We start from the raw sequence: 10,046 nt of genomic DNA, 5'->3' as shown, positions 1-10,046 counted from the left end.
TAGCATATGAGGTGCGCCTCAAGACCCGGTGGTGTCAGTGCGAGAGACCTCACAAGTATCATTGGCCTTGCTCGCATGTGATGACCGCCGCAAGGTTCAGAAACTTGAAAGTATCCGATGGTACCACCTTGCGGTTGCATGAGTTCACATTGGAACGAATGAGGTTGACATGGGCTCCTAGGTTTCATCCCTTCCTAGATCAGTCACAGTGGCCTGAGTATCATGGGCCACACATCGTCCCCGACCCCGAACTCATGGTGCCTACAAAGGGAAGAAGAAGAAAGAAGAGGTTTAGGGGTGACATGGATGACCTAGCTGGATACACCGGAATGAAACAATTTGGTAGTGGCCATTTCATGGAGGCACCGGACATCAACAGTTGTGGTAAATGTGACGAGCCGGGACACAATGTTAGAAAATGCACCAAAAAGCCACGGACCGATGCCAACACTCCGGATCCTAGTCAAAGTGGTTCCCGAAGAGGAGGTCCCGGTTGCACACGAGGCGGTAGGGGTGGTAGTGGACGAGGAGACAGTATGAGAGGGCGTGGGGGACGGACGAATCTTGGCGGTAGTGGACGAGGAGACAGTATGAGAGGGCATGGGGGACGATCGGGTACCGGTGGTCGTGCTCCTAGGACGAGAAGGGTTGATAGAGGAAGGCCTATTGACATCTTGCTTAACCTAGATGGTTGAAATAAGGTGAATGGTATTTGTTATTTGAACTTGTTTATTTGTTTTTTGCATACATACATGTTATTTTACTTTACTAACTACCAAATTTGTCTTTATAGGCATGGCTTCTTCCGGTTCCGTGACGAGGCCACCGTGTGCTAACCGCGAGGATATGCCGAACAAGTGGACAGAACGCCGAGTTGGATAAGGTGAAGGACAAAGATATGAGAACTCCATCATGTTGGTGTGGAGATGTTTGCAAAGTTAAGGTATCCACCGACCGCAAGAAATCATGGACGGAAGGAAGAAGATATTTTGTTTGTCCCAACTATGCCTACGATCGTCCTTGTCCAGCTCACGCCTATGATGTACCGCCGGTAAGTTGTTCAAGTTCAAACATGTCGCCAACCTTTGAATCTATCTTACTAATGACACCACATTTCTTCTTTATTCGTACCTAGTCGCCGCCTCCACTTTGTAAGTACTTCACATGGATAGATCAAGATGTGCCAGAAGATGTTAAGAAAGATCAACATCAAGATTGTCTAAGGAGGCAGCGGTTGTTTGAAGAAGCATTTCAGAGAGGCTTGGATGAAGAGCGTCGTGAAAAGGAGAGGATGGAGCGCAAGAAGCGTGAAGAGGAGAGGGCACACAAGGAGAAGATTGCTCGTCAAGAGGAGAGAGCAGGAAAGCTTGCAAGGGCTCGTGAAGCCCAAGAGGAGGATAAGGCACGCGACAAAAAAGGAAAATGGTCTCGTGTGACCCAATAAGGCCTTCGTTTCGAAAAACTAGTCATGAACTATGCCTTCGATTCGAGAAACATGTGATGAACTATGTCTTTGATCTGTGATACCTATCATGAACTATGTACTTTATTTGTGAAACCTGTCATTAACTACGTCTTTGATTTGATGAAACTATGTCATGAACTATGTTTGTTTTGCTGTTGCTGTGACTTGATTTGTGTTGAAGTGATGAAGAAGAAAAACAGAGCAAACTCTGCTCTGCTTTGCACCCTACCGCCAGACCACATGGCGGTAGGAAATGAAACCTTACCGCCGGAGGATATGGCGGTAGGTTGGCGAAATGTTCTGTGACCGAAACGGTCCCCTGTTCCTCGGTAGGGTTGGCCACCCTACCGCCGGAGCCGATGGCAGTAGGGGTGGCCACCCAAACGCCTGCTGTGTTGCCTCTTCTGTGGCCAAATCGGGCATTTTGGGGGCGGTAGGGGTGGGCACCCTACCGCCGGGGCCCATGGCGGTAGGGTTGGCCACCCGAACGCCTGCTGTGTTGCCTCTTCTGTAGCCAAATCAGGCATTTTGGGGGCGGTAGGGGTGGTCACCTACCGCCGGGGACCATGGCGGTAGGGGTTCTGTTCCTTTTCCCTCTTCCTATCTTTTTTAGCCCTTTGCCTTTGCATTTCTTACAAATTTCTGTGAACTAAGCATACAAAATGACATGCGAAAATGATGGAGTAGCAAAGACATACATAACTGAGCATAGTTCATTACATCCACAAATGACACTAGTTCAACTGACTTAAAACATCTAGCGATTCGAATGACATAAGTTCAAACTACAAAGCTCAAACGCGAGCATACATTTTCTACTTCGAAAAGAAAGATCTAAAACGCATAAGACATTCAATTTGTGCGTCACGATCAGGATTAGGCTTTAGTTGATAATCCGACGATCCTGCCCAATTCTCCAACACACCTTTCGTTTCGCCGAACCATGCCCATCGAGCACGGCATTCCGGAATCTCTGACTTGCCTTGCCTGATTTCCCATCCAATGACCTGTCCGGGTTTTCTCAAGTCCAGCTCGCGGAATTCTTCTATGTTCATAGAGAAAAAGATCTCCGTTGCAACAGAATGTCTGCAAGCATATTCCTTCTCATGCAGCTCATCAAGTATCTTCTGTTTTTCTTTCACAAGCCTACGGAAAACTTTTCTCTCCTTAAGATCAGAAGGTTCCTCTATGAATGGATACTTGTTGAAATCCATCATGGCAGCAATCTCCTCATCATTGCTCTTGAACCATGCTTCAAGCTCCCTTTTGATAGCAAGTTGTCGCTTCGGTACAATCTTCTCAGACTCTGCCGCCAAACTCTTAGATGCAATGCCACAACACTTCTCATATACTTTCTTCAACTGCTCTGGGGTCATGTTTTCCATGCTACATGAAATGGAACAAACCATAACTCAAATCAAATGATACAATACAAACACAAAGCATAACTTATTTATAATGACCTAGGTTACATAATGTTCTTACTGGTTCAAATGACATAGGTTGCATAATTGATAAGGGTACATGCCATTACAATCCAAATGACACTACAACATCATTTGTTTCAACCCCCTCTACTACTCCATCAACAAGACACCTTTGTCATACGGCCCGGGGTTGCAACAAATGACATCATTTCTTTCACGGACCCAAGCCCAACGAGTTGCCCGACTAAGTATCGCCGACGATGGTTGCATAACTAGCCAATCAATGATCTGGCCAGGGTTGTTAAAGTCCATCTCATTCACTTTATCCCTTGTTCCACACAATGCAATTTGCCTTGCAAGAGTGCGTCTATGATTTTTCTCTTCATTCTTGAGGTTGCTTATGTTTTTCTCTTTAGCTTCGTATAACTTAACTCTGGCATCGTCGCACTTCGACACATAACACTTTGGAAAAATCTCTACAAGCCGCATTCAATGCATCAACGGCTTTGACCCACAAGTCCATCTTTTCCTCAATGACTGCACGTTCACGCTTCGCCGCCGCCTCCGCGGAAGTCTCAACAAAAATGATCGATCCCATCCTACAAGTCGAGGTATTACTATAACGGTCATCCAAGGTAAAAATCCTAACCGTGTCTCGACAAAAACTTGAACCCTAGGAGTAGATCGAGCTATAATTCAAACTACTCTAACAAAACCCTAATTAAACTATAACCATAATGTTCGTCATATAGGCATTTACTTAAGCATAACCATAAACCCAACCTTAACCCTAACCATGTCATTAACCCTAACAAAACCCTAAATGATATTTCTTACTACCCAAACAATGCTACTGACACAATACATTGTCAAAGCACAAACATTACCCTAAATGCATCATATACAATGATTTCACCACAACAAAACCATGAACTAGTGATTCCAACAAATGAGCAAAATGCATGATTTGAATCAACCAAATGAAGGGGGGATGGGGGAGGTACCTTGGGTGATGCAAATGAGCTCGATCCACCGGCCAAATCTCAAGCAATGGAGGGGGGTATAGTGGGTGATTTGGTGTGGGGGAGAGGGGGAGAGAGCTTTAGCTCGAAAGAAGAGTGGGGTGAATGAGTGGGTGGGGGAGCAGCACAGCCCCCTCCTTCACAACCTTATCCAGGAACCTACCGCCAGCCATCTCGGCGGTAGGTTGAAACAGCCTACCACCGTAGGGTGTGGCGGTAGGTCCCTTTGCCATGTGTACACGGCCGTTAACGGCCAGACGGTGTCAGGAAACCTACCGCCATGAGGAGCGGCGGTAGCCTGCACACATCTACCGCCACGGAGCCCGGCGGTAGCAAAAGGGTCAAATGTCGAAATAATTTCAAACCGGGGTTAGATCCCGATTTTAGACGTGAAAAGGGTCAAAACACGAAATTTTATCCATTGTGGACTCGCGGTGACATATGAGGCATGCTGCACCCACCCATTACTGTGACGAGTAGTTGCCGTGTTTCCAGGTCAATGCATTGGCTCCGTTGAACAGATATACGTATCTCGTAAAGATCAAACACGCGTGAGTGTGCCCGGCCCTTACTGAAGAAAGCCAAATCCCAGTAGATATTTCGATATAAAACATCAATTGACCGGCCGCCGTCTAGTTAGTGTATTAATTGGACCTCTTCTCAGCTAATTTAGTCTTGGGAGAGGGACGGCCTTCGCTAATGCTAGGGCGACAAGGCACAAGGGAACAAGGAGGCCCCCGCGGCTAGCCTACCTGGGTGTGTATCCGTTGCGCAGTTGCGGAAACAGCTGGGTGTCATTACTAGCCGATGTTGACCTAACATGACCCTGCTGCACTAATTAATGGTCAGCTGCCAGCCATCAGCAGCAGATCTATTGACAAAACAGACTTCTTAATGATCAGCTCATCAGATTCCTCCCAAGCCAGATTAAGTGAGCAACTAGATTTCCCACTTGGGTGATTAAGAGCGCCACAACAATTGACCAACATCCTGGATCAAGGGGTGTCGGCCGCGAGCTGGCTTTCGGCTGATCTGCCGCAATCCTCTGCGTTATCCCCTGAGATTTCGCAAAAAAGAAAACAAAAACATCATCCCTGAGGACCTGAGGAGTACTTGACAATGACCCTTAACATCCACCATCCACCCGCCGGACGATGCCACTCTCTCCCGCTCGCAGTTGCTGCTTTCGCGACTGACAGCAGGCACCTAACTGTAGTACTACCACGGAACCTCGGTGGTTATTTTGGGAGTATGTTTATCATCCACAATCAGCCCTGATATCAACAAGATTGAGAGGGCCTTCCTCTGGTCAGGGTCGGACAAGAAGACCGGCGCAAAATGTAAGGTCAATTGGGACATGGTCTGCAGGCCTACGATCTATGGAGGCCTGGGCATCCTCAACACCGACAAGTTTGCTCGGGCCTTGCGACTAAGGTGGCCAAGGTACGAATGAAAGGAGCCTACCAAGCTTTGGGTTGGCTTGGGCAACCCGTGCATCGAGGAAGATATGGATTTCTTCTATGCCTCCACCACAATCATCGTTGGCAATGGTGCAAAAACACCATTCTGGGACTCCCCGTGGTTGCTTGGTCGCAATATTGCCCCTCTTATTTTTCAAGCCTCAAAAGGGAAGAGATCGTCTGAAGGCGCCGCCTTGGAGCGCATGGTTCGTCATATGTAGCTTCATTTCTTCGGGGCGGTAGTGCTAGGAATGATGTTGCTGCGCTCAACGCCTATGTATCCTGTCTTGGGTGTGTGCGTGTGTTGCGGTGGCGTGGCGTGTGATTGTACTGGATGCTTGTGGTTTGGTGTTTTATATATAAAACGGGGCGAAAGCCTTTTTCGATAAAAAGGAAGAGATCGACGCTTCGTCAGACCCTTTGAGGGAACGCTTGGATGACCCACATCAAGAATGACACTATTGTCTCCGTCGCACACATCCGGGATTTTTTCTCGCTTTGGGCTTGTGCATGACTTCCATCTTGACGATCACGTTGAGGACGACATTGTTTGGAAACATGCTGATGATGGGCAATACTCGGCGGCCACGGCATATAAGGCGCAATTCCTTGGCCTGACACACTCGCCCATTCACCACATGGTTTGGAGAGCTTGGGCCTCCTTAAGGTTAAATTCTTCGCCTGGTTGACCTTGCAAGACCGGAACTGGACTGTCGACCGGTTGGAGCGGCGTGGTTGGGATAATTGTGGGCTTTGCCTGTTTTGCAAACGTGAGCAAGAATCGGCATCCACCTCTTCGTCAAGTGCCGCTTCTCCATTAGGCTCTATCGATCGGTCATCGACAAGTTTGGTCTTGTGCACATAGACACCTCCAATTGGCACCTTGAGGATTCCTTCATGCAATGGTGGGATAGAAGGACCGACATGCGAAACCCAATAGACGAGCGATGGCCTCCCTCACCATGCTCGTCTCTTGGACTATTTGGAACGAGAGAAACGCGCGGGTGTTTCACAACAAGAGTGCACCGCCGCCTATCCTGCTCCAAAATATCGTGCTCGAGGCAAAACTATGGGTTACGGCAAGTGCTAAGAAACTAGGGCGTATTGTTGTACGAGAGTAATTGCCATGCCGTTTTGCAAGGGCGCTTGTAAAAACTCTAAACTCTATTCTTTTCTTATTTAATGGATGAGGCAAATTTTTTGCCTCCGTTTCGAAAAAAACAATCAGCCCTGATCACCGTAAGACGACGACGCGGCACGGCGGCATGCGGTTCGTCTCGCTGTTCTGTTACCCAAATCAGCATGGCTAGCTTCACCTGCTGCCGCCGCATCTCTGCCCCGGGTTTCCGTCTCTAGCTTTCGCGTGGGCTGTCGTCGTTGCGTGACACGAAGCAGCTTAGTCCACGTCACCGGCTCTATCCTCCAAACAAGCCGGTGTTATGCCGACCCTCTCGACGATTAACTGGTAAATGGCCCACCATGCGCCTGCTCCCCACCTGTCAGTCGGCGGGCACAGGTCCCCCGCTGGTGTACCGGGAAAGCGCCTTCCAGGCTAGCTAGCTCAGAGCTAGCGCCGCACGCTTCGACGCGGCGCGCGGGCCCACGCCCCCCATGTGCCAGCCCACCCCCACGCCGAGCCGAGGCCGGGCTGCCGTGCCAAGACCGGGTCCACGAGCCCCTCCGGCGGTCTCGCGTGGCCCCACGTGGCGGAGAATGGAGCCTCTGCGCATCGGACGCCGTGGACCGCGTGGACATTGCGGGCCCCACCCCCCGGCGCGGGGCTCACACGCCGTCCAAAGCTATCGCCCGCTTCTCTGGTCCTCTTTTTCTTTTGCTTTTCTATTCTTTTCCTGTCTTATTATTATTTGCCTCTTTGCTATTTGTTCCCCATAGTTTCAGTGATTTGCTCCAGAGTCCCTGTCCGAAAAACCCTGGTCAACTTTTCTCCCGTTTGGAACACGGTTGTTGACCACGGCTAGCATTGGAAGACTTTGTAGCTTGGGGAGAAAAATGAGGCAGATCGTGATCCACCATCGGAATTTCGAATGCTTAGTTTTTCTTTTAAAACTTTGGGCCTATCCTCAACTATTAAGATACTAGTAAAAAAATCATAAATAAAAATTACATCCAGATTTATAGACTATTCAAAGACGTGTCTTTTTTTAATAAACGGTCAGAAAGTCATCGTGTTTAAGACCCTACACGGCCAAAGACCATAACAGAACAATTATCGATGAAGAGAAGTATTGATAGGAAGAATTCAACCTGTAGAGACAAATACATACGAAGGAAGACCAGATCCATGTGGATCCTTCGAAAACAAACACTGCCTTACGGATCCCGCGAGATCCACCTGAGACAAACCTCAAAACGCCCTCCGACGACGCTAGAATCGCTGCCAAGACGGCAACTAGGCGGGGAGAATCTTATTCCATCTTCACAAATTGTCATTGTCTCGCATGTGCAAGCAAAACACAAACCCTAACAAAAAAACTCAAAAAGCATAAATAAAAATAATGGATGAATGAACAATAATATTTAGTTTAACATATGAAAATAGGGGCGAGAAGATCCCCGTGCAATAATTTTTACGAGGTATAGTTGGGCCTTGTTTGATCCTTTGGTGCAACCTCCTCCTCCTTCCCTTTTTTATTCTTCTTGTTCTTGCACCATGAGAGCATGTTTAATAATGTAGCCAATATCCGGTTATATGAAGTTGCCACGTTACATGGAGCCAACCTAATAGCCTGCTAGTACAATAGTTAGTCCTATCAGTATACTATACCATAAATATATGGCCCATTTTTTGTCTCACAAAGTATGTTGGAGCTTGTGCTACAGCCGGCTACAAGCTTGCAGCCCGCTTCTCTTCTCTCTCCTCTTCTCTCCCTCCAACTAAGCATAGATATATTATATTTAAATCCTTATAGCCTGCTTACATCACCTTATTGTACTTTCCCTTACTCCCTTGTATTATGGGCTAGTTTGGTTTGAGACATGGTGTTGAGGGCACCACAACCATAGCCAAAGACTCCGGCAATCATAGGTCCAATCACAAGAAGTCGCGCCAAACCAATAAGTGACCAGGTGAATGCTAACTTAAATTTTTACTATAATTTTGAACACATTACTCCACTTTCATTCCCATTGTTGTTGGTTGAACTCGGGTATTACATTGAAGAGACCCAACAAGATATGAGCTCTTGAAGAGACGGAGTTGGAGAAAATAAGTTTCAAGTGAAGTTGATGTTGTCAGTTCTTACCTCTGATGTTTGTTGTGTCGTACTCATTTGGAGGAGAGATGGGACCATAGGGGTATTATCACCAGAAGCTACATCAAATTTACTTTTTAGCGCAAAAAAATCTCACATCATTTGGAGTTGTGAGTCGTTCTAGCCATTCTTATGGAAAGTGTCCAGGTTGTCAAGACTTTGCAAATTTCTGAGTAGCTTTTCAACAACTTTCAAAGTTGACTGCTTGTTCACCCCAAGGGAGCTATGCAAACCTGATTATTTTTTAAAATCTTTTCACAACTAGCTAAGGGGGGTTGTCCCTCCTATAAAACCACATCTCCCCCATCCTTTTAGAAACATTTTGTCAAATCATTAAGCTACAGCTTATGCTGCAAGATTGTTGGAGATCCGAGAGATCCTTACTACCTTTACTCTTGTGAGTTCATCCAGATCCGGGAGAAGGTGTCGGATATCGGGTTCCGGCAAAACCCTTAAGGTTCGAACTCTGGGGTGCGCACGAAGATCTTCTCCCTACTGAAACACGCCCACAACCTCACCGCGAATCTAAGCTAGCACGATGAACAACACAAGAGACACGAGGTTTATACTGGTTCGGGCTACCGTTGTGGTGTAATACCCTAATCCAGTGTGTGGTGTGGTGGATTGACTCTTGGGCTGATGATGAGCAGTACAGAGGAAGAACAGCCTCACGAGGAGAGGTGTTCTTGTGGTGGCGGGTGTTCTGCTTAGTAAGGATTCGATCCCCTCCTACTGTGGTGGCTATTTCTATTTATAGAGGCCCTGGCCCTCTTCCCAAATATTGAGCAGGAAGGGAGCCAACGACGGCCATTTTGTAAGGGGACAACTAGTACAAGCTATCCTGACTAAAGGTGGTCTTCGACTGCCAAAGGCACTGGCGATGACCCCGTCTTGGGCTCCATGGTGACCTCCATCCTGTCGTCCTGCTGGTCTTGGTCTTGTTGCACTAATATGGAAACCTTTGCTTGATGCCTCGGTACTCCGCGCCTGCGCTTGCCCCCTTTGCACCAAAGAGGAAATGAGGACACTGCGCAGGCTGGCGCCCGCCTGGTCTTGATCGTCATGGCTCGCGTCACGAGCACCTCACGAGGTACCCCTTGCCTTGATCTCTCCGCCTCCTCGTGAGCCTGCCTGGTGAGGCCGCCCCTGAGGAGGCCTTGTGTCGTCTGCCCCGCGAGGCTTGGCCCCTCGCGAGGGTCTTGAGTGTTTGTTGATGAAGATGGGCCGTACTGGGCCGCTAGTGAGCCATGATGCAGGTCGCAGACCCCTGTTCCCAGAACACCGACAGAAGGAGCCTCTGATTCCCACTAATTCATGATCTACAATTCTGACTATTTTGTGTGGGTTAGTCCCAATTTATGGTTCTACGATTGTTCGGATTGCATGTCGAAGTTCTTACA

The sequence above is a fragment of the Triticum aestivum genome, chromosome 7B (genome assembly GCF_018294505.1).
Source record: "Triticum aestivum cultivar Chinese Spring chromosome 7B, IWGSC CS RefSeq v2.1, whole genome shotgun sequence".
NCBI classification, from domain to species: domain Eukaryota; kingdom Viridiplantae; phylum Streptophyta; class Magnoliopsida; order Poales; family Poaceae; genus Triticum; species Triticum aestivum.
Note: the sequence above shows the minus strand (reverse complement) of the source record.